Source organism: Esox lucius, chromosome 8 (assembly GCF_011004845.1).
Source record: "Esox lucius isolate fEsoLuc1 chromosome 8, fEsoLuc1.pri, whole genome shotgun sequence".
NCBI classification, from domain to species: domain Eukaryota; kingdom Metazoa; phylum Chordata; class Actinopteri; order Esociformes; family Esocidae; genus Esox; species Esox lucius.
The window spans coordinates 8,585,888-8,611,696 of NC_047576.1; the positions used below are offsets into that span (position 1 = coordinate 8,585,888).

The window sequence follows — 25,809 nt, forward strand, 5'->3', positions numbered from 1 at the left end:
CTCCAACCCCCGTTGCCCAGAATCTCCCTCCCATTATCCAGATAGGGTTTTATGGCCAGCGGGTAGTGCACACATTACCGTGACAACTACTTTTTCACCGAGCGCAACTTACATTGACTTTGTTGTATCGTCTCGCTCTGAACTAATCTGTTTGTTTTGCAATGCTGTTTGTCTTTGGCTGCCCTCTTTCCATTCAAAATGGATTTATAAAATGGAGTAATTCGGCCAGATATACAAACAAGCAGCAAATAGCCATGGTCCATTGAAAACTGTAGGGACAGGAAATGTTGAAGGTAATGCGTTGGAATTAGATGAATCTTAAATCTATCCAGGATGTGATTTGAAACATATATGTAGTCCCTTCAGATTACACGTGTATGTCTTGCAGGCCTGTTTAGGTCTGCACATTTTGTCCTTCAGGGCCTATTTGTATCTGTCTAAATACTCTGTAAATCGTAAATCACTATTAAATCCCGCAGATGCTTATTAAGTCTGTCAATCAGATAAATGTTTGACCTCATATTTCTCATGTCACAATAAAAAAATCTGTTCTTAGTCTCTAGAAGCGGAAATGGTTGCTTAAAGCTCCTTGGCTGCCTTCCAGGTGGTGAATCCTGTGTTATGAACTCAGAGAGTCGATGCACTGACCTTTGTCTCTATGTGGGAATCCAGGCAACTCTTTTCATTTGTCTCTATGTAATTTGTCCCAAATTATTTAAATTCTCTAGCAATCAGGGTACTGTGAACAAACATTCGCCCTCATTCACTCCTACACACACTTTAGACAGAATTATGTTGTTTTCTATTTGTGCCATATATAATTAAGTAAAAGCAAAGCATTAAGGTCAATTTCATTATATATATATATTTTTTTACTAATGACTCATTCTTTATGGCTCAGTTTCAGATTGGTAAGTTTGATTTCCTTGGGGGTGGCAGGATGAAAAAGTATCACATCGCTTTGGATTCAAGCATTTTCCCAATCTAAATGACCGCATGAGATACCTTGCAAGTTGATATTTGCGGCCCATCATACTATACATATTATGTGTACTGTATATTTCACTATTGGTGAAACAAGTAGAAATGTGTTATTGTTTTTTGTACTGGAGCCTCTGCTTTCATCTCTTTTTAGCGAGATATTCTATGAATTGCGCGTTTCCATTTTTGTTTTTTCTCGTATCCATCTCGGTCCACAGCCGTCCCTGAACAACCTCTGATTAATGTGTCCCTGTATTCCAGACAGTCATTCAAACCACCTTGTTGCCATGACATTGTGGCAGTTACTCCGGCAACAGGAGTGAAATCCTGTTACAGCGAATCAACTGACACGTTACAGTTCTGCTACTGTAACAGCTACTGCTACTTCCTCGACGCGGACCTCGATGGTCACGTTGCCACCGACCAATCCGGGCGCGTGTTTTTTTTTTCTCTCCCAAAAGAGTCTTACAACTCTTTTTCCCCCGAAAGACAGTTTGCAGTCTGCATAACTGCTCGCCCAAGCGTAGTCCAAATAACCTGTGTTTTGGAATTGCCACTTTGTGTAGGCCGTATGCATTGGAAGTGCCTGGGAGAGAGGGAATTTCATGGGTCATTACAGCTGCTCATAACCACACCCAGTGAAAAAGACTTTGCAAGATGTGGCCTTCGCAAGACCCCATGACATGCCGTCTGAGGGCTTGGGCCAGTTGGAGCCCTTCAGGGGGGCAAAGTGCCCGTTTTAAAAACAAACTGCCTACGTGGCGATATGTGGGACGCTTATGGAGGAACTGGAACGCCTCAGCAGTACTTGTTAAGGGGTGTGGGGGTAAATCATGGGGTTTGAATATTGAGTGTGTGTGTGTGTGTGTGTGTGTGTGGGACAGTGAGAGTAAACCACTATCAGTGTGGTTAATGATCTGTGGGGGAATTCAAAGCCCCTCTCCTCAATGCTCTTTCTCCCCCCTGTATGAAAGATCTGAGATCCAGGATGAATAAGCATAAGCGGGGTGGATCAGCAGGAAGATGGGGCCTAAAGCTCCTGACGACTGGGTCTCTCCATCCACCTCGGGTAGACCCCTCCCTCCCAGGGCCGCGTCATCCGCCGAAGGGCCTGTCTGAATCACGATGTGACCCCCCAAGGGAGGTTGAGACCTTGTCCCAGGTTTTCCCCCTACGATGGGGGGCCGGAGAGGGGAACAGACAGAGAGAGGGAGAAAGCAGAGGTTTTCAGAGATATTCCGATTACTGTTTTAATCTGTTGGTGGAACAGGGCAATTAGGGCATCCTGAGAAGCAGCGGGCCAGTGAACCCTTTATTGCAGAGGCTGTTTCGCACACACTGGGATTAAACCGGCCGAGACGGACTCTGCTGGAAGGGTCTTTTCTGCCACATTAGCTTTAACAAAAAGGATTACTGTAGGAAAACCCGTCTACTTCTTTGCTCCACACACGCATGCACGCACACCCGACCCAATCTTCTCCTCCGTCCCCTTGCCAGCTTTTGGCGGTCGCAATCAACTGGAGTTCCCCATCGTCAGTGAACGGGCCGGGTCAGCCTGTATGGAAAAGCCCCCGGCTCTGGCCCAGACACATCACCCCTGTCATCAGGGTGAGGGGTACTTTGGGCCATGGTGCTGTGTGTGTGTTTGTGTGTGGTGGGACGGTTAAGCTGGCTTTGTTCAAAAGCCGAGCCTTTTTCCCAAGGAAACTGAGGCCTGAGGCTTGTCAGTTCAACCCAGGTCGCTTGGGCAGTCAGCTTGAGAAGACCATAGTGAGTTACTGTACGTCGTGAACTTGGAGATGTGTGTGTGTGTTCGCACGCGGCGTGTGTGCGGGGGTGTGTGTGTGTGTGTGCGCGCGTGTGTGTGTGTGGTGGGGTACCGATAAGAGACTCTGCGTGTGAGCTCTCTAGAGAAGCTCCACAGATGTGTACCCCGCTACATAACCATACTGTGTGAGCCACCATTTGAAATGAGAGTGGTTATAAATGGGTGAAAAACATCAGTAGTCATGTTTATGTCGCACTACAAGGCAAACGATGAAGGATAGGACAAACAGAACGATGGTGATAATTGTGTGATAATTGTGGGTATGTCCTGTTGGTATTCTAGGTCTATGTAATTTATGACATAGATTACACGGTAATTCTTTGACTACATACCCGGATGAATAATCTGTGAGCATGTCTGCATGGCCCTGTGGCGGAAAGAAAAGTAATCTACTTTCACCCCTGGTTTTATCCAGAATTGCAAAAATGTAATACATATAAAAACACTTTGACCAAGTAAAACAGCGTGAGGTTCATTGTTGCGCTACGCCGCGTGTCGTGTCTGACTGAGAGGGCAGGTTATTAGAGGTCTTTGTAAAGTCAGTCCTCTCATAGGCTTGTTGGATCGGCCCTCCGGAGTGTGGGGGGGGGCAGGGCAGCGGGGGCACAGAGCAGAGGCCCTGGCAGGACATAATCCCACCCCCCCCCCAGTCCCCCGCTCTCCTCCGCCGCGCCTGCTGATAGGGTCCGGGGCGAGTCTGTGTGTGCGTGTGTGTTTGGGGAGACGGGGTACTAAAATGTACCCCCCCCCCCCCCCTCGGCACACAACGAGTCATAGGGCTGGCTAGAGGCGATGGGATTACCCCCCAACCGGGTCTGCGTCCTAGCCCAAGGTCAGTGCCCTTCTGGGGTAACAGCCCAGCTGGCCGGCTCCTGGGTCGGCCCGCTCTCACTGGGCCGTTTCCCTCGCTTGGGCGAGCACAGCCCCAACAACAGTCTGCTTGGCTTAGGAGTGAGGAGGCCAGGCTTCAGTCACAGCTTCCCCTAGCCAATCGGACTGTCATTACTTGTCAGTGTCATCTGTCAATGGAACTGACTGCGCTGCATGTATGTGTGGATGGAGGGATGTCTTGGGCTAACCCGGGCCCGGCTTTTGACCGTTGCGTGCACTCGGATAACAGAAGAGGCATGTTTTCCTGATTGGGTTATTAAGATGAAGTCGAGTAGCTGGGAAACCGGTGACCTCTCCTGCAGATCCCGTTTCAAATTCAGACTAAAGTAAGAGATTTTCCCCTCGTAATGAAAAACAAACAAAATAATATATTTTTTTTTATTGCCGTTCCAGGGCCCTGGTTATTTGATCTGCATCTTTTAGATTATATTGAGCACTCTATAGAGTAATGTGCTTAAGAAAAGGACAATTTTTTTTATGTTTTGCACCATTTATTATTGATGACCTGAAATTACTGTTTGTAGGCTTTTCATAAATCATTGAAAACATAAGAATAACAGTATTTCATATCAGGCCGTATCCATGGGGAGCGAGGCTATGTGTCGGTATGTGCTGTTCTCCGGACAGTGACTGGAAGGAAGGAGCGAATGAGACCCCTGTAGTATTTTCCACGTAGATCCTAAAAGGCTCGTTAGGTCATCAGAATGAGCTTAAAGTGTAATATTTCCTTTGTGCTGCCCCCTTTCTTCGACCTGCCCACATTAAGTCGGTTATGGCCCGGCGCCTCGACGGCGTTTGAGTGATTGATGAGTATCGATCGCTGCAAACACACGTGCATCGTACAGTATATTATCCCAACACTAGCACATTCATCACACTCTGCTGAGGGGTGGTTGGGGAAGGAAAAAAGCGTAACGCGATATCAACTCCTTGAGCGCCACCAGCCAACCTCCACCGTGGCTTGCAGGCAGGACTGGCCAGAAGTCGGTGGGGAGTCGGCCTATGTGCAGACCCCCACCGTCTCGGTAACCCGAAGCTGGGACCAAATTCCTCGACACGCATTACCCAGGTAGGAGCGGTGACTCTCAGCCGGCTCTGTGGCCCGCCGCCGCCGTTCCCCCGGCTCTGTCCGGCTATCGGCTGCACCCGCGGGGAGTCTTTATTAGGAACATTTTCACCGAATGAAACCTTAACAGATTGCTTATTGATCGCCACTGGAGCCGAGCGGCGAGGAAGGGGAGGACTGGGGCCTCTTGCCGCGCCCCTCGGCCGCAAGATACGGGCCGCCTCGCGCCACATTCCATCTCTCACAGCCGTGCAATATCCCCAGCCTGATACCCCTTTAGCCCATGTCGCCCGGCGCAGCCACCGAAGTGGCACTCTCATATATCACCAGCCCTGCTGGGGGGTTTTCTCCACGGAACAGTGTGTGTGTGTGTGTGTGTGCGGTGTTTTGGCTTTCCGACATCCTAGCCATGTTATCTAGGTTCTCGTCTGCTGGCTGAGTGCCGGTGGTTCCCAGTGGATGGCTCCTCGTGCACATATGGTTGAAGGGACGTTTTGGAGGCATCCTAGAAAGTTGTTTGCTTCTTCATCCTGGTAGTTTGGCACATGTGAAACACTGGACGTTAACTTTTACCAGATGTCAGTTCAGAGTCAGTCATTTGCTCATCGCTAGCATTTCCACGCAAAATATTGTGGATAGGGACTGTTACAGGGGCTCATTCTGGAAAGCATTGACCAACTTAACTCTGCAGTCCTACAGTTCGATAGAAAGAAAAATAACCATTCCATTTTGGCAGCAGTTTAGCCTCTGGCATTCAGTTGCCTTCATTAAATGCATGTTTGGTTCTGTATACACTGTGTTAACATTCTCAACCGTGGTTCCCTCAAAATAACCATTGATATCATCTGTTTCTGGTTCATTTTACCCTCAGTTTCTCACTATATAGATCCAGCATTTTTCAAGGATCAGATACATGCAACCTCTGACTCGTGATGTGTTTCAAGCACTGCACTTGAAGATTATTTACTTTGATAACATCATTTACTTGAGTCGTATATTGAGGCAATTTTCAATTTATTCAGCTTGACAGGGTACAATAACTCATAGAGGAGCTGTTGGGTTGTTGGAGTGTTTACTATTCAGGCTTGGTTTTTTCTTTTTTTTTTTCGCAGTTAATTGGGCTGTTGTAGTTCTGTTTCTGTCTTACATTTGGTGACAGTGGAGACATTTCTCTGTCTCTCTTTGTATGTCTCTTTCTTTCTTTCTGTCTCTGTTTGTCTGTCTGTATGTCTCTCTCTGTCTTCCTCTGTGTCTCTGCAGATGTACCTTGTTAATAAGATTCCTCTCTTGTGGAACGGTTAATTCATTACCCTCTTCCTAAGGGATGGGAGATTTATTTACCTCCTGGAGAAATCCATCGTTTATTGATGCTTTGATACGTGATGGATTGTTTCATTTCCCCTCCGTGTTATTGATAAGAGACCAGTGCTGGGTGTTTATTTCACAAAGAGATACAATTTGCATCTGCAGCCTAACCCTTTCATCTTCCTACAATAACAGTTTTCAGAGGTTCTTCCAAATATCGAATGAACTGGGACAGTTTTTTTTCGCATTCAGTTTGTGCATGAGTGAATGTGGGGCAGTGTGTAAAATCCCCCAAATATCCAGAAAACAGTTATTGAAAATAGAAATGCACCTCCTCCTTTTACCTAAGAGCTTGAAGGACAAACACAAACACAATTGAGCAAAATTCGCACTACCCTCCCGTGCAGTGCCACTGACAGGGTTAGAACCCTTGGTTGCAATGATGCAGCTTCACTGTGAGGTTGTGTGTTAGACTTCTGAGCCCTTTTATTGTCATCTAAACATACAGTATCTCACAGAAGTGAGTACACCCCTCACATTTATGCAAATATTTGATTATATCTTTAGATGTGACAACACGGAAGAAATTACACTTTGCTACAATGTAAAGTAGTGAGTGTACAGCTTGTATAACAGTGTACATTTGCTGTCCCCTCAAAATAACACAACACACAGCCATTAATGTCTAAACCGCTGGCAACAAAAGTACACCCCTAAGTGAAAATGTCCAAATTGGGCGCAATTAGCCATTTTCCCTCCCCGGTGTGACTGGTTAGTGTTACAAGTCTCAGGTGTGAATGGGGAGCAGGTGTGTTAAATTTGGTGTCATCGCTCTCACACTTCCTCATACTGGTTACTGGAAGTTCAATATGGCACCTCATGGCAAAGAACTGTCTGAGGATCTGAAAAAATTAATTGTTGCTCTACATAAAGATGGCTAAGGCAATAAGAAGATTGCCAAGACCCTGAAACTGAGCTGCAGCACGTTGGCCAAGACCATACAGCGGTTTAATAGGACAGGTTCCTCTCAGAACAGGCCTCGCCTGGGTCGACCAAAGAAGTTGAGTGCACGTGCTTAGCGTCATATCTAGAGGTATGGTGTTGGGAGTGTCAAGGGCTGGGGCTGCATGAGTGCTGCCGGCACTGGGGAGCTACATTTCATTGAGGGAACCATAAATGCCAACATGTACATGATCCCCTCCCTTCGGAGTATTCCAACATGATAACAACCCCAAATACACCTCCAAGTCAACCACTGCCTTGCTAAAGAAGTTGAGGGTAAAGGTGATGGACTGGCCAAGCATGTCTCCAGACCTAAACCCTATTAAGAATCTGTGAGGCATCCTCCAATGGAAGGTGGAGGAGCGCAAGGTCTCTAGCATCCACCAGCCCTGTGATGTCGTCATTGAGGAGTGGAAGAGGACTCTAGGGACAGCCTGTGAAGCTCTGGTGAACTCCATTCCAAAGAGTGTTAAGGCAGTGCTGGGAAATAATGGTGGCCACACAAAATATCGACACTTTGGGCCCAATTTTGACATTTTCACTTAGGGGTGTACTCACTTTTGTTGCCAGCAGTGTAGACAATAATGGCTGTGTTGTGTTATTTTGAGGGGACAGCAAATTTACACTGTTCTACAAGCTGTAAACTCACTACTTTACATTTTAGCAAAGTGTCATTTCTTCCATGTTGTCACATAAAAAGATATAATCAAATATTTACCAAAATGTGAGGGTGTACTCACTTCTGTGAGATACTATGTGTCCGGTGTGATTAATTTTTTAAGGAAAATGCACGGGTTCCTTATGTACAGCATCGATTGCATTTTCACAGAGAAAAGTTTAACCCATCTTTTGTTATGTAAAGGCTTTTCGGAAGTCGAGGCTTTACACAGTAAGGAGACTTCTCACGCCAGAAAAGTATTAACTAAACTGATTTGCACAATGACAGACGATTCCCACAAAATCAAAAAATAAAATGACTCCACGTGGAACAGGAGGATTGTATATTTCCGACAGTCGACAAAAAAATAATAATCACTCCTGTAGTAATCAGCGACGTGGTCAAATCCTGCATCCTCTTTCTCGAAAATAATTTCACACAAAGGAAATTGTCTCCACTCTCCACGGAGTAACAATGTATTTTACCTTGGCTCTCGTCCTTACTCACTTCCTCCCGTCTTGTCGTTTCCCTCAGTGTGTGGAGCTCAGGATTGTAGTAAAGGCAGTGCAATAACTGGAGAGTTAATGGGATTATGCAAATGGGAGCGCTCTTAAAGGGCCCATTTGAAGTGGTTAATGGAGATTATGGAAATGGTCCGCTGGCTGGGGTGCTCGCATTGGAAATGAAAGGCAATGGAAGAGGGCTATGAGGACAAAAATAAATAAATAAGTAAATAACAAAAAAATATTGATTTGACAGACCATCTTGACTGCTGTGGGGACCGCAGAGTTAGAGGGGATGGGGCCGCGATCCTGGCAGGTGAGAAGGTGTGCTCCAGAGGGGGTTGTGTGAGGCATATGGGGGGGGACGGTTCTCTGGATTGGGGCATTGGGGGAGTTTACTGTGTTCATGTGCAGCTCTCTGCCCATCTTCTAGCGCCTTAGCTTTTCCCTCATGTTCGGGAAGTGATTAACATCACGTCGTGTTGGGTTGTTTTTGGAAATAAACTATTTTCAGCTGTTTGAGTTTGATGTATTATTGCCCTTGGAAACAGTAGTGAGTTCAGACAGGACCTACCGGACGAACTAGTGGAAAGTTGAATCACCAAAATGTGACATGTACATGCGTTTGATAACCTTCCCTTGGGCCAAACCTAAACTGCAATGTGGTCAGTATAGGAATCTGTCCAGCAGTTTTTGTAAATATTTAGATATGGGCTTGACAGTGGTGCTGGTGGGAATTTAGACATTCAGTCACAAGCCTGTTTTTAAAAGTTGCCATTTCCATGTTATACCCCTTAGACCACTCTGTGCTGCGGCAAGTTTAATCAGGAAAAACTCTGACCACCTAATAAAAACAATTCAATGATACTACCATGTCCAACAATGTTAGATGGTGGATAGTGATCCCTTGAAGTTAAGTTGTACAGAACTTTCAAACTTGAAATAACATCCGACTGTTCTTGGGCTCTGATTGCCAAAGCAAGCAAGCCGTCTAATGAGGTTTACATTTGGAAAAGTTGACATTGCAGATCCAGCGTTGGCCCGACCTAGTTTGCCACAAACATCGTGCCCTAGGTTCAGTACCAGACGGAGAGTTCATTATGGATGGGAGCCCAGTCTTACCTTTATAGGCTGGTTGATTGCCTATTGGACTGAGCGAGCACAAACCATTAAACAAACTGCTCAGTAAAAAAAAAAAAAACGGCTCATTTAATTACAGAGACTAAACAGTTTTACAGCAGCTGGCAGGACAACCTGGCAGAGGTAGAAAGACAAGATCTTTGGACAAACACAAGCTGGCAGACACCGTTTCTGATGAGGGGGACCCCTTTTGGTTGAAATTCTCTGACTACTATTTCAATGTTTCCAGTGATCTTTCAACTGATCCCAGGTAGGGATCAGGGCAAGGGAAGTATAGGAACCTGGTTGTGGTAAAACTCTACACCTTGATGAAATGTGAAGGCCCTGGGTATGTTGACCTGCTAATCCAGAGGTCATTTATGGGAGTACTTAAACCTCTCACCTCACAGGGAACTGAACTCTTAAACAGAAGACTCGCTGGGCCTAAAAGAAATACAGGAATTTGACTGTGTCACTTCAGAAAATACGACTGTCAAGTGGGGACATTTTCTAACTGTACTTTGCCGTTTTATTTGCACCCCTCCCCCCCCATGTAATTATAAATAAGTACAATTTCATTAATTACATATTCATGTAATTGATAGTTCAACGCATTTTACCTTTGACAGAGTCAGTGGCGATGGCGAGGGACAGTAACTGCCATAAGAGCCGTAGGTGGTATTTGAACTACTGTAGGGGAGCGGGTGTCGTAGACCACTGGATCACCCTCAGCCCAAAACATTTTGACAGCGTCTTTAACACGTTTTTCATACGTGTTTCTCCTGTCTAGATCTGCCTGGTCCCCGGAAGTCCGTCCTAGGTTAACGCCGGGCCGGACCGGGGCGGCCCCGTGGCCATTCTAGGCGCCCAGACACAGTGCACTTCCTTAACTGCGGACATAAATACGGAACAAGGTGTCTGGCACATCGGCGGCGGACACTTAAACCTTAATGACGGATGATCGTACCCGTCCTTCATGTCTGTGATGTAAGCCATAATACCAGAGGGGAGGGAGTGTAAACATTCCGTGACCTTGCTTTACGGCCGCCCACTTGCCCTTTTCCCCGAAGAGCCACCTGGGCTAAGCAGAAAAGTATTTTTATGTTAGGTGCTAACCCAAGGTCAGGGCTCCGGCGGGGGAGGAGATTGGTGAGGGGAGAGGAGCTACATGAGATGCAACACTGCCGAATCCTCGGCGGGGCCAAAGATGGAGATGTGATGAGCGCCAAACGTGGCTGCACAACGGTCCCGCTTGTAACTGTATGGCAAAAAAATGGAACGTGTAAGCTCAGAATCATTTGTTTAATAACCCCCCTGTGATTTGTTTGAATTACAGTGGCATCGTTCTTCCAGAGGTGTTTCATTAGACCGCACTCCCCCGCGCAGATCTGTAACAGTGCTATAAAACAGTAGATAAACTCATTATAAACTATTATCCATGTTGACCATGATGTCGGTTGAAGCAGATTAATTATTCAAATGGATGGATTATTAAAACGTGTGCTGGTGCAGTACTGCGATGATGGAGCTTGTGTGCTGTCATGCAGTCAATGGGCAGGTTTTACACATCTAGCAGTGGCAAGTGTTAACCAGTTAGCTGTGGGTGAGTGGTTTTAAGGTTCCAAATCTGAACAATTTTATATGGAGTCAGCATTTACCTGAACATTTTGATTGTAATTTGAAAAGAATCATGAAAAAGTGTTATTGCTTTTGGCTGTTGCTGCTAATGTCCGAAGTGACTTTTTGTAGCAGGTTAGAAGAATTTTACTTAGCAGTTAAGGACATTTTAATAGCAGCTTATTAGAATTATGTTTAGGCAAATGGTTAGGGTTGCAGGAGCTGAAATAGTTTTTACATCAGTCGGACATCAAAGCGAAATGCTTTTGAACGTCCTGCTTTGATTGGTTTGTATGGAATAAGTAATGATGTACTGTTGTGCTTTGTATCATAGTTCAACGAAGGTCTGTCAAGAAATTAATTACAGTGTCTCTGCAACCCAGGACCATAATGAGTAAAGGAAATGTATTGCTCCGGCCTCATCTGAATGGAAAGATTCAGTCACTTTGGGGGTGTCTTAGACTAGGTTCAGTTACTTGCCAATATGCTGAAGTTTTTAGTTGTTGAATTAGGAGCAGAGCCTGGAGTTGGTCTACTGGCAACCAGAATTCCAGACATGTGATTGGTTATGAGCCGTTCTGAACAGCTAGTAATAATTTATGATGAGGGAGCTGAAGCACCAGGAGGCTGCATCAGGCTTTGGATCAGTCTGCATTTTAAAATATATATATATATGTGTGTGTGTGAGTGTTGGCTGTAGCGGCCCCTATCCACCCATTCTCATTCCAACCCTTGTGCCTAAATGAACACTAATCTGTTTGTAGAGTGTCAACTGGTCGGCCAGAAGAATAGGGCTGCTTAAGACTCAGAGTAGAGCTGTTTTGAAAATTTAGAACAGCCACAGACACCTTGTTCTGTCAGCCTCACTTTAAAGTAAATGCAGACACACAGATACACACTCAAGCAAACACACACACACACACACACACTGGAGAGTTGAAGAGAGGTGAATAAAATTGGCATGGTGGATTTTCCAACAGCAACTCTCCAAATAAAATCCACTTTTCTCGCCTCAAGTCTTCAGTTAAACCGTGCGGAGGACCTGAAAGACAGAAGTGAGAGCTGCTACACTTCTGTGTGTTTTTCAACAGCTGAAGCTCTGAAAGATTGACAGCGCAGATTTTTTCTTCTTCTTTCTGAATAACGAAGCATCCGTCAATGGTAACTGCCTCTTCTGTCAATCTTGTTGGTGAAAATGGTGATGTTGGTATTTAAATAAATAAAACACTCTGAACCCCCCTCCCATAGATTCACACAGTTACGTCCCCCTGGTCCAGCCAATAGAAACAGTCAGTGGGTCTGTCAGAGCTTTTCTGTCTCTTTTCTCTTGAGGCAAGAGATTTACTAGTTCTTCCTTAGTGGGTAGCGAGAAAGAAGGTCCCAATCTGAATCCCCTCCTAAGTCCAAAGGCTGCCTAGGTTTGAATGGAAAGGAGGATGAATGTGGAGCTGGGCATTGAGGTTTAGTGTCTCTGTGTGTTTGCCATCTGCCATATTTCTGAGTTATTAGATATAATATATATATATATATATATATATATATATTTATGTTATTTGAAGTATTCGTTTCTATTATGTGTTAAAACAAGTTTATTATCAAAGGGTTAACAGTTACTTATTAACTTTAAACAGTTAATACTGTTCTGTTTTTCTCTGCATGTTTATTGATCTTTGGCTGAGAGTCTGAAAGGATTCCAAGGCATTTGGCATCAGAAACCTGCTTCATTTGCTGTCTTTTCATCGCAGTGTTGATTGAGTTTCACATAGCCCGTTTCCAAGAGGAGCAGGAGATCACAGGGATCTTCTTGATATTCAATGTCAAGCATCAGTTATCACGACATTCTATAACTGAAACCATACTTTGTGTCAACAGATCGTTGAATTAATGTTTTCCCTGCCACATGAACTGCAGCATACATCTTAGCTGTCAGCATACATCTTAATACTAGCCCCATTACTCAGGAAGATCGTGTCTACAAAAACTGGCAAGAAGAGGATCTAGAAACAGTCCCCTTGGTTGGTGAGGTGGCATTGCCCCATTGGTTGGGCAGATGTTTACCGTTGTCCCAAGCGGTGGGACTCATGGATGGTGTGTCACGCGTGGTCTTCTCTTCTGAATACGCGTTTCAGCGTCAGGTGAGGCGTGTCGATCTTGTTCGCGGACATTGGATATGGCTGCGTCTTCCAGGACTGCGTGCGATTATTTTAAACCCCAACGAAACCGCCGACCGCCCGATCGCTCTTTGAGTCGTAAAGTAAATGGGTTGTCTGAATTCCAAAGGTTGAACTCGGGGAGACAGTTTGGCGTCTCTGTTTTCTACAGTTCTTCAAGATGGTGGCTTTATTTTTTCAACATCTCCTTGCGCCCAGAGTCCCCCGTGCGTTTGAGCCTATGACCCGGGCCTTCCTGGAGAGACGGGCTTCATGAGAAAAGCAGGCTAACCAATGTCAAACAGATGAACTTTTCCCTCAGATTGATGTGGGCCTCTTCGGTTCATCCGGCCCTCCCCCATGTACCCCCCCCCCCCCAACCTGTTGAGATACAGGTTGAAAAGCGTTTCACTTAGAAAACACATCTCTCCCTCCACCCCTTCAACCCAACAACCCCTCCTCTCTGTCTCCATGTTAACAAGTGCTCCCAGGTGGGTGTTGCCATGGCGATTTCCCCCTGACTGCCGTGGCGATGAGCTTAGGGCGGAACGGGGAGCAGGTTTTCTGAAGACAGCTGAAGCCCATTCCATACCCTCTGGTTTTCTCCCCTTTTCACTCTCTCACTCTTTTTCTCTCTCTCTCTCTCTCTCTCTCTCTTGCTCTCTCCATCTTTCCCTCTCTCTCTCTCGCTCTCCTTAGTTTTATACAAGGCCTAGTTCACCAGCTTATAGCTACAGAACACGTTGATTTGTTTCCGAGTGGCTTGAAATTCTGAAATCTGTGCCCTGCTGATAAATGGGCCTTGACTTCATGTGGCGCCTACCAGAAGCTCTCTCCTCCAGGCATTCTGTGGTCTGTTGTTTCAGTGGGATCAGTGACACTCAGTCTCACAGAACACACTTTTATTGGAACGATAAACACGTGACTTTTTTCATCATAGTACAACTGTATTGAATTTTCTTTCTCTCTCTCTCTCTCTCTCTCTCTCTCTTTTATTTATTTTTTTTACTGAATTTCTATCTTATTGTTTCTATAAAATGGCTAACACATATACATTTGAAGCCACAGTCAGCAATTATGTAGATTTTCTACCTTATCAAGGAGAATGGGTTATAGGATTTTCCCCTCACTCAAACAACTACATTGCTGTCCTCAACTGTGTAATTTGCTGCAGATAACTAGTGAGGCCGATAAAAAACAACTCTGAATATTATTCTGTACCGCGTGTGTGCATTTCAGTCTGTGCTCAGCAGACAGTGGCTCAGCGGTATCAAAGTCATCCCCCCTGCGTTCTGGTACCCTGTGGTTAGATAATCGGCTAACACCAATCTACTGTGAAAGTGGGTCTTCCTGCGCTCTCTGAACCTAAGCTATAGTCTCTCTTTCTCCATACCCCCCCCCCCCCCTCCTCCCGCCCCCCCTCGGACAACTGTGTCCAGAGATAGAGGAAGACTGATGGAGGAAGAGGGAGAGGGACCGGAAAAACAGGGACAGTGACAAAGAGAGGGACGGAGAGACTGGGACGGAGTGACAGACAAAGACAGTGTGAAAGATAGAGAGAGAAGCAGAGAGACAGGGACAGAGAGACAGACAGACAGGGACAGAGAGACAGAGTGACTGGGACAGTGAGAAAGACAGACAGGAATAGAAAGACAGTGACCAGGGCCACTGAAACGAAAGTGGTGCTGGAAAGAACGAAGACGATTCTATTCTCTCTATTGTCCAATCAATGGTCACCGTTCCATCACGACCTCAAACAGACGATGACAGAGGGACTACTGGGGTTTCTACTGTAATAGTGTCACCCATTAACATCCTCTCAGTTCGGTGAAGGAGCGAGCCAAAGGCATGGAGCACACAGGCCACCAGAGTACAGATCGTTCCCTCAGATTTGATATTGATTAGACTGAGTTCATATGGATCAGAGCATTATGATTGTGGTTGGTGGTGTGCACAGAGCAATAAACTCACTCTCGCAAAATAAAGACCAGGAACTAGATCTGTAGGTTTATACTCTGAAGACCTGTCCATCACTGAGTTTAAATAGCTTCTCTCATTGTGTAGATATAGCATGTACGGCTCACCATGCAGAATAATGTTACATGCCATAAATGTGTCACAGAGAATTCACGCTGAAACACGTTTGGCATGTTTTGCTTTTAGAGCTGTCAGTTCCTCCTGTGGTGAAGCAGAGGAGAGGACACAACCTCATGCTGCTGCTTGTAAAGTGCTTTTTGGTGCCTTTTTGCTGGATGGTATCATGGGTTTCTTATTGGTGGTTGGTGGATGGTATCATGGGTTTCTTATTGGTGGTTGGTGGATGGTATCATGGGTTTCTTATTGGTGGTTGGTGGATGGTATCATGGGTTTCTTATTGGTGGTTGGTTGATGGTATCATGGGTTTCTTATTGGTGGTTGGTTGATGGTATCATGGGTTTCTTATTGGTGGTTGGTGGATGGTATCATGGGTTTCTTATTGGTGGTTGGTTGATGGTATCATGGGTTTCTTATTGGTGGTTGGTTGATGGTATCATGGGTTTCTTATTGGTGGTTGGTTGATGGTATCATGGGTTTCTTATTGGTGGTTGGTGGATGGTATCATGGGTTTCTTATTGGTGGTTGGTGGATGGTATCATGGGTTTCTTATTGGTGGTTGGTGGATGGTATCATGGGTTTCTTATTGGTGGTTGGTGGATGTTATCATGGGTTTCTTATTGGTGGTTGGTGGATGGTACCATGGGTTTCCAATCCCTACAATTCCTATCTTTCCCCCTTTGGTCATCCATCCATCACCCCTCCATCATCCTTTCATTGCACCACTGTCATCCCTTCGTTGCCTTTCTGGCATACCTCCATCACCCTGCAATCATTTCTCCATCATCCCTCTGTCATCCCTCCATTGCCCCTCTGTCATCCCACCATTGAACTTCCATCATCCCACAGCCATCCCTCCATCATCCCTCCGTCATGTCACGCTCTCAGGGCCTGAGGGGAGAAGCGGAGGGGTGGTGTCTGAGTTGGTAGGCCTGCTGGCCCAGGGAAATGGCTTTTTATTCAATGCATAGATAAGCAGGCCCCCTGTTTGTCCCTCCCCGTCTACCCTTCTATGTTAGCATACTCTGCCCTTCCCCACTCAACAATTCACACAGCTACAAGAAGATACACACACACACACACACACACACACACACACACACACACACACACACACACACACACACACACACACACACACACACACACACACTCCCGAACATACACGCGCACACACACACTGGAGTGAGTGTTGTCCTTGTCTATTATTATTATTTGTCCACCTAATGGATGGCTTTTTGGTGGCTGCCCACCCAGGATCCTTTGAGCTAAATCTGTATTTCCAGTAGTTCTCTGTTGAAAGGCTCTTTTCCTGTGGTGCCCATTACACACCAAACAGAGCACTTCAATCTAACTCTCGATGCATCTTCGAGTCACACAATTCATTTTTATCCTTCTTTTTTTTTTTAAAGGGGATGGTTAGAAATCTTACTCCCCCACACCCTCCTAAATTTCACATCTCACTGTTTCATGTTTGTTTTCTGTCCTGACTTTGATGAAAAAGCATACTCTGTTTCTTTTAGGGATTTACGGTTCTTTTTAAAAATGCATATCATTTCTTTAGGCTTTAATAGAATTTTGCCTATTGTGTCTAGGTGCCATTTCTTACACTCTATTTTAAATGAGTTCCCTTTGAATGTGAGGTAGAGTCTCAAGTATACTAATTGAAAAATCTGGGCTTACCATATGCCAAATTTAATTATGTAGCCTATCATCAGCCTCCAAACGGTTCAGTCTGGTAAGAAGCACGGAAATGATACTGAAGGATCCAGGTGCATGATAATGAAGATGTTTTTTTTTCATTTTTTCTGTAGCTGTATTATGGGCTTTTAACTCTGCTCTTCACATTCACTGAGCTGTGTACGCTTCCACGTAGACATGCTCATAATTACAGTGGGTTGGTAATTATATTTGTCCTATTTCACACCCGTACAAGGTGTATTATGTGCATGTGTAAATTGATCATTTTTTGCATATCCCACTCTCCTTGGGACACAGCCAGGGGATCGATCAGCCATGGAGAAATATGAGTCCCTTGCTCAATGGTAGAGTGACTCAGAGATCTTACATTAAAAATTCTGTCAAAGGAGGCCTCATGCTGTACCAGGCTTTAAGGTACTCAAAGCTCTGCGTTCTGTAGAATGACATCATTGTGAACTGTGATGAAAGATATGCAAGCTCACTAGTTAGTCAGAACAAACAAGTGAACAAGGCACGGATTGTGGACACGGTTTGGTAAATATGGAGGACCGCAAGCCCAGATTACCAACATCCGAAATTCCTAAATTCCATGCCTGGTTTCAGGTAGTGTTCCAATGGCCTGCCTGGTTTCAGGTAGTGTTCCAATGGCCTGCCTGGTTTCAGGTAGTGTTCCAATGGCCTGCCTGGTTTCAGGTAGTGTTCCAATGGCCTGCCTGGTTTCAGGTAGTGTTCCAATGCCCTGCCTGGTTTCAGGTAGTGTTCCAATGCCCTGCCTGGTTTCAGGTAGTGTTCTAATGTCCTGCCTGGTTTCAGGTAGTGTTCTAATGTCCTGCCTGGTTTCAGGTAGTGTTCCAATGTCCTGCCTGGTTTCAGGTAGTGTTCCAATGTCCTGCTTATGGACATCAACCGCAGCAGAATTGTAAAAAACATTTGTTTCGCAACTCACCCTTAACTCCTCCTTCCCAAAGCCTCCGGCCACCTTCTTCTCTCCCGCTGTCTTTTGCTCCCCCTCACACTGTCCCTCTCTTTCCCTCACCCCTTTCTCTCTCTCTCTCTCTCTCTCGCCCCACCTCCAAGCTGTCCCTCCCCACCTTCTCCCAGTGTTTACGTGGTATAATGTGAGGCTCTCAGGCTGCATGCTTTAATTTGGAGAGACAGGGCTCCATGAATAATGCACGTCCTCCTTGGCCGGCTTGCTTTCTGCATTCGCTACCGGGGTTAGTGGCGGTCCGAAGAGTGGGGGGTTTGGAAGCCAGGCTACAAAGGCTAAAGCTAACCAAAAAAAGCCTGGGTGGAGGGAGCAAGGCTGTTTAGCATCGTAGAATAACACCTCTGCAAAGTCTCTGTATCCCTCTGTCTTTTTTTCTCACTCTCTCTTTCTCTCCCCTGCCTTTCTCCTTCTCCTCTTCTTTCTTGCTCGCTGACTCGCTTTCTCTCACTTTCTCTCTTTCTCTCGCCCTCTTTCTTGCTGGCTTTCACATTCTACAGTAAATATTCTATAAATCACTGCTTGCTTTTCTGTCGTTTTATCCTTCCTGTAGCTTCTGTCTACTTCCCATTTCTCTCCTACTCCTTTCTTTGTTAGCAGACAAATTTGCCTCAGATGATCCTGAGCATGGATTTATGCGTCCGCCATACCTGTGTGGTCTATTTCTGAGTCAATTTGGCTGATGTTGTACATAACCTCTACGCTCCAGAATGCTGATAGACTCTCTGCGCCTTTACGCGTACTCAGCTGTGACACCAAGTCTTCCAGTTTTTTGAAATGTTGTGTTCTGGCTGTTGTGGAACCTAAGTACTGTACGGCAGCATCTGTTCATGTGCAACTTCAAGCGTTGTTTATAAACCAAGCAGATCCCAAAACATCCACAGCATTCACAAAACCATTGATAAGGTGTACAAACTGTCTGCCGTTTGTCATTGCTTTCACATTTGTTAAGGTTAGGAAATGAATCATTCACGTATATATACTGCATTTATTTTGCTCCTGGATTATCTATCAATGGCATTTCCTTTTTCATGACAAACTACATTCCTCACTTGAACATTGATAAGGTATTCATAGTATAAATAGCAATCACTCATTGATAAGGTATTCATAGTATAAATAGCAATCACTCACTGATAAGGTATTCATAGTATAAATAGCAATCACTCAGTGATAAGGTATTCATAGTATAAATAGCAATCACTCATTGATAAGGTATTCATAGTATAAATAGCAATCACTCATTGATAAGGTATTCATAGTATAAATAGCAATCACTCATTGATAAGGTATTCATAGTATAAATAGCAATCACTCATTGATAAGGTATTCATAGTATAAATAGCAATCACTCATTGATAAGGTATTTATAGTATAAATAGCAATCACTTCAGATTAGTAGCATGAACATTTTATGTTTTCAATTAATACATTATTTTTAAATGTGGGAGTAATTATTTATGAATTGTTGTCACATTTTATTGGTCTTGTAAATTTCGGATTGTGGTTTTTGTAAATTGTTGATTTTGTATTTCCGATATATATATATATATTTTTTTTTAAATATTATCAACCTTTTACAGAGGAAAAAATTTGTAAACACAATAAATTGTGACCTGGATTCCACGGGATTTGTTGAGAAAATGGTTGCTTGTACATGTGAGCTTAGTTTTTCCAAAAACTATTTTGTGCTTTGAGGTAATCGTAATCAACACATAGAATCTCATACCATCACTCACAAGCCAAAGCAGATCGATACTATATGTTTTTAGCATTTGGGTTTTTACTAGGATCCACTTTAGCAACTGCCTAAAGCAGCAGGTACTACTGGGGTCTGAATACAACATGAAACATTACATAATACAAACCTAAATATACAGGTCAGTTACAAAGACATCACAGCCTACACATGCAGTATATCTTTGTTCATTTTTTCTGCTTTTAATTGCTTAAAAGCAGAAAGTGGGAAACAGAGGAGAGTTTGCAGACATATTAGTAGGCCATTATCAAAGCTGTGCTGTGTTATCTTGGGCCACCCTAGGCCACATTCAATAGAAAAATAAATATAAAATATCCATACAGCTAGTATGTAGTTATTGAATATGTTTTTCACACAACAGATCAACTCATAACTCATGACCAATGTTCACTCAATTGTAGGTCGTTTTCAGACTTAATGTATTGTTTTGCGAAGGCGATATGGAACGTTTCATTTCCAGAGACGTGTGAATATAGTAGTTCATATGATAAAAGGAAAACGAGCAAACCCAGAACGCAGTGCACTCTTGGGGAGCTCCTCCATTTCAAAGTAGAGCAGACGTTTCATTGATGTTTGAATGCAACTTTGAGTCCACACCGCAATGTTTTTTTTATTGTTTAAAGGCTGATTCTTTAAACAAGTACATAGTATGAGTGAGTGGGACTTTGTCGATTTGGCTGCATTTTCCCCATTAGATATAAGGTCATTATTTCTCTGTATTACCAGATAACATTCAAATAGAAACCACACTGGTCTGGGTGGAGAAAAGGAGAGGCAGTGATTTGCTGTCTAAAAATAGAGAGAGATTGTTGAGTTCACCTAGCATGAGAGCCGAGCTGAAACCCCTGTAGACTTGGTAGAGTCGAGGAGTATATCCTTCAGGATAGAAACTCTTCTCCCCGCAGAATGAATAATACAAAAGTCAGTGACGCTGTGTCATTAAAGAACATAGCCTAAGCTCCCATCTGTGTAGTTGGAGCATGACTAGTCTAAGCACGGTGTTAGCTAACAGTGCATGTACATGGGCCTGGTGGATGTACATGGGCCTGGTGGATGTACATGGGCCCGGTGGATGTATATTGGGCATAGTGGATGTTCATGGGCCCGTTGGATGTGCATGGGCCTAGTGGATTTTCATGGGCCCGTTGGATGTACATGGGCCCCCCGGATGTATATTGGGTGCTGTAGATGTACATAGGACCGGTGGATGGACATGGGCCCAGTGGATGTATATTGGGCCTGATGGATGTCCATGGGCCCTGAGGATGTACATGGGCCCGGCGGACGTACATGGGCTTAGACCACTAGATCACCCTCAGTTTTTCACTGTGAAGCACTAATAATGAGTGCAGTGTGCTAGCGTCAGAGCTAAAACGTTCCCACGACACGCATCGTCGTCATCATCAACACTGTGTCCATGAATGCTGTGACCTTAAGGTCAAAGTCAGCTCTGGTGATGATCTTTGGGCCTTGTGACTACAGTAGCGGTCTGACCCAGTAAAGCCTAGCTTCTAGCCCAGTTCACCCCCCAGCCCCCTGCCAGTGATTAGCTGTGCGTTAGCTCCCTCCCTGGAGGAGCAGTCAAAGCCTGGCTCTAATTGTGCCCAATTGCTAGCCATGTCCTCTGGTAAAATAGAAAGAAACGTTGTTTTGGAGTAAAGACCCCAGTTCCTGCAATTACAATTACAGGCGGCTCTGGGACGACAGTGCCAAGGAAAGAGAGAAAAAAAGGCCTTATGTGATTTTACTTCTTGTTTTTTTTCTTCTTCCGTGTTTTAGAAATGACTCACAGCGATGACTTCAAGGGTACCGCAAATAGAGTCCTCCGTCGAATCGACCCCCCCATCCCGCGTTCATTTCCTGATCCCACCACAGCTGGGTGTGTTAGCTTGTGGCGTGGCAGGACTACGTGTGTCTAGGGCAGAGCTTGGCGTTGAGGTGTGTGTGTGTGTGTGTGTCTCGGTTCCCGGGTTCCTGGTGGTCAGGTGGCGGCCTCACGGAGCCAGTGTGGTGGCAGTAATTGCCGTCATCAGGGCCCAGTCACACACAACCTCAGAGGCGCAGCTCCCACCTCCGTGTCCCTCAACTCTATACATTAGACAGTGTGAACCGGGGAGGAGCAGGCAGGCCAGCCGCACACACTGTACTCATTAGTTGTCCTTCCGACACTACCTCCCTCCCCCTCATCTCCTAGGGAATCCTCCCTCACGAGGTTGCGCTTACTGCTACGTTAATTAGCTCCATATTAATCAGCCCCCCCCCCCCCCCCCACACCCTCTCCCTTGATTAAACTGAGTGTTTAAGTAATGGTTTTGATGACCGCTTGATTACCACTGGGTCAGCACACTCACCTGGTACATGTGTCTAATTTGTGTTTTCCTGTGGTGCGGTTTACGCCCTACATGTGTTCCCCTGACAAACACGTCCGCGCTGTGTGCCTGCATCCCCGCCGTCAGGGCTCGCGCTGCGTGTGGCGTGAAGGCCCGCGTACGGGCAACTGCGTTTACCTCTGTCGTCGGCCTGTTTTCATCGCTTGTCTTAGTCGTTGACACGCATCCCGTCTCAGCACAGCGACTCAATAAAGCGCAATGTCGAGGAGAGGGGGCCAGTCGCTTGTTGATTACTGGGCCGTGGACTTTGTGCTTAACAGGTTTCTTGTGTTTCCTTGAATCGATAGCTACAGCATTAAGAAAACTTTTTCAAGGGGCGGTGGAGGACCAAGCCACTTCGCATCGGTTTTTGAGGGTTATGAACCCGGAGCTCGTCGAATCCAAGCGCTCGGGTTCAGGCGGGTCCGTGTCTGAGCCAGGAGGTCACGGCAGCGATTCAGGGTTGTTATTTATGGAAGCGTCCATTGATTCCACCGCCGTTGTCTTCGAGGGGTTTGTGCCTGGCTGAATGGCTCGGCTGTAGGCACGCGGTAAGCACCGGAGGCCTCGCCTAACAAGATGTCAACGGACAAACCCAGTCTGTCAGGGCCCCGGCCATGTTTTTTCACCCTGGGTTTTTAAAGGCTTTCCGCGGCTCTAACAAAACAAAATCAATCGTCTGCCATCGTCACACCCATCAGCGCTGAAAAGAGGTATCGACAGCCCGGCTCCTAGCCGAAGGAAAGTGCTCAAGTCAGCGTGTTGAGAAGTACCAAAATGTGTTATTGAGGGTGTGTGTGTGTGTGTGTGTGTGGTGGGGGGGGTGGGGGGTAGACCAGGAGTTATTTATTTCCAGTAGTTGAGTGCCTGTGGGGTTTCTTTTGGTGCAAATGGGATAACAAGAGGCTTTCTGAGGGAAAAAAACGTCCTGATGAATGTCCTGGCTAGGTTGGACATTAGTGAGCCTTCCGTTGGCACATCAGGTAAGGCCATATGCTCTGTTTACATCACTGGAGACTCATCTCAACATGCTTTATGTAGATTGAGGTGCCACAGTGCTCAACTTACTCTCCGCTCGCCCACCCGTTCAGGCAGGTTTACAGGAGCAAAATACAAAAAAGTGGTACGGTGTGATATGTCAAACCCATGTACACTGAGAAGAGAAGCCAGAAAAGCACTCTAATCCTATTGAAAAGCTCAAATGTGACGTTGATGCGTGAGGTCTATAGGATTACAAGGCTTTAAGAAGCTCCCGTAATCCCTTAAAAGTGAATTCACTAATGACATTAGGACCCTTGCCTTGCAATGGGAAGTGAGTGAAAGAAAGATTGACCAGAGCACAGACCAGCACCTGCACTGGCCGTGGTAGGTGTATTGCGGTGTCTGAGCGGAATACGGAGGCACTTCTATATGCAGTAGGTATGGGCGCTGTGTGGGAGGGAAGGTGGAGAACTCATGAAAAAAAGGAAAAGTATATTGATTTCAGAATCTCAATTACCGTGCTGTGCCATTCCTGCCCCCTCTCTCTCTGTGCCCTTGATAGCACATCCTCCTAAGGGCTCTTCATTACCAAAAGAACACGTTTTTTGGGGGGGGGGGGTCCTATTAATTCAGAAAGCACGTGTTTCAGGCATTGGTACATTGACACAGGGACCCCCCCCCCTCAGCTTATTGCTTTCCCTCCTCAGGCCCGCAGCGCTAACTTGCATGATTTATACGAAAGAGTCTCCGGCAAACAGTCTTCCCTTCGGCCCTGTCGGCCATGACAGTGGGGGACTGGATGTGGGCCGTAATGAACTCGGGGCGATTAGAGACCTCAAACTGTCTCTAACTAGACATCCGCAGCAAGTTTGGGGGTTTGGAGTGCAACTTCCTGGTGCCCTGTCTGTTCTTAGTCTCCTCTTTATTTATCCTTCGTCTCGGACTTTCCTTGGCATTGTTTAGCTCCGCGGCTAAATGCTAACGATAACGCCATGACAAAAGAAAGATACTCTCCCTGTCCTGCTTAAGAAACCTCCTGGTGCCATACTCTCTTCAAGACAAACTAGTAAGTCGTCCGTATACATGGCACTGGTACCTGTTTGTCGTCTACAACCAGGTTCCTTCTCAGCGACCCAGGCATGCTAAGGTTGTTATGCCAACACTGAACCCGAGTAGTGGTTGTTGGATTCTGTGTGGGTTCCGTGGATGTCTCTTTAGATTAAGTCAGGCTGCTGATGTTTTTTTTCCTCAGGAAGCAAATGGCAAGAAAAATGGCCTTCTTTAACCCCCCAGACGATTTTCCAGGCCTGCTAAAGTGCTCTAATAAAAGGGGGCCCCTTTGTCTTGCATACATCTCGCCACACTCTTTATGGCTCCTAGCAGATATGGATGACTTGTTGCAAGGGGCCTTGTTCTGACCACACTTCCCAGCTCTATTTCACCTCATTCCAAAAGACATATACTGTGTTTCGCACTATTTTGCACGGCTATTAACTTGTGGTACTCTCATTGTGTGTTCACAAAGTGTGTGTGCAGATTTTATTTTTTCTTCATATATTCGTTTTGTATTTTTGGACGACAATAGCGGAGGAGACACAGTGTGCGGATGAGGCTGGTGTGCCATTTAACATCATGCTGACGCACTCGAAAAACGGTACAAACGAGACTCTCACATGTGTCCCTCGGTACTTGTTCAGCCTCTCTCATGTTTCCCTCCACTCAATCTCATCAAAGACCAGATCCTGCTCCCATTTCTTATGGACTCCCACAGCCTCTTTACACTGGACACATTATTTTCCCTGGCAACTGACTTTATCATCTGGGGTTGATAGTATCTTAATAAATCATCCCGTGAGGAAAAGTCAGGTCATCTGATAGGGTCTGACACACGCCCTAGTCTTTTGTAACATATTCTCAACCCCCCACCCCCTCCGTGGCACAGTATTACAGGCCATGACATCAGACCAGACTTGAGGCCATCCTCAGTTCCCATTGGTTTGGTTTGGATGCAACAATGTGGCTGTAATAATGACTTCTTCTAATAGAAATGTGTTCAAAACTCGAAATGACCACCTATAAATTCACCGATTGGGTTCACTTCCCCCCTTAATGTTTTTTGATACACTTAAAATATGCTGTTTTGCGGGATGTAATTAATATATACATGTTATGTATTTTTTGTATTTGTAGAATCGTAGTTGGGTAGATTAATCTATGCTTTTGAAAAGCACAGGGATTTCTCTGATCTAGAAAATGTCATAAAACTTCCCCACTGAGAGTGACAAGTGTGTAAGCTGTTTTGACTCTTGATTATAATGACTATGGAGAGAGAAAAAAAGCCCTTCCATCTGACACTTTTTAATCCCTCGCTTGATGGAGCTCAATGCTTTAGCAGGCCAAATGGAGCAGAGCTAGCTAGCTAGAGGTCTGCGTTAAACAAATTACGCCCCGGCCCTCTTTCAGGCTGCTGATTCACTGGGATCTGTCGGAGAAAAGCAGCCTAATGAGGTTCTCTAATCAACAAGGCCCCTTGACGACGAAGAGAACCCTGTGATGAGCCTGAATGGCGGCAAATCCACCAGCATTTCGTCTTCCTGTCTCTTGCTCACCTGCTCCCACTGTTGCTCTTCTCACAGGAGGCCCGGGCCTTCCAGAAAAGGCAGGATGCACATTTCCACTCAAGGAAATGTAACAGGCTGCGCTGAAGAGTTCATTTGCAAGTATCGACAAGTGTAGGAAGTCGGGATTGGCTTTGTCTTCAGCTATTGTAGGTGGGAGGCGGGAGGTTTTGCGTTTT

The 25,809-nt window shown here is 45.5% G+C and overlaps 1 protein-coding gene across 1 annotated transcript in view; it reads left to right on the forward strand.

Annotated features, from left to right (window-relative positions):
- Positions 1 to 25,809, forward strand: part of LOC105011408 (ephrin-A2) — a 112,629-nt gene that overhangs the window by 15,309 nt on the left and 71,511 nt on the right. The gene's annotated exons all lie outside the window — the stretch shown is intronic.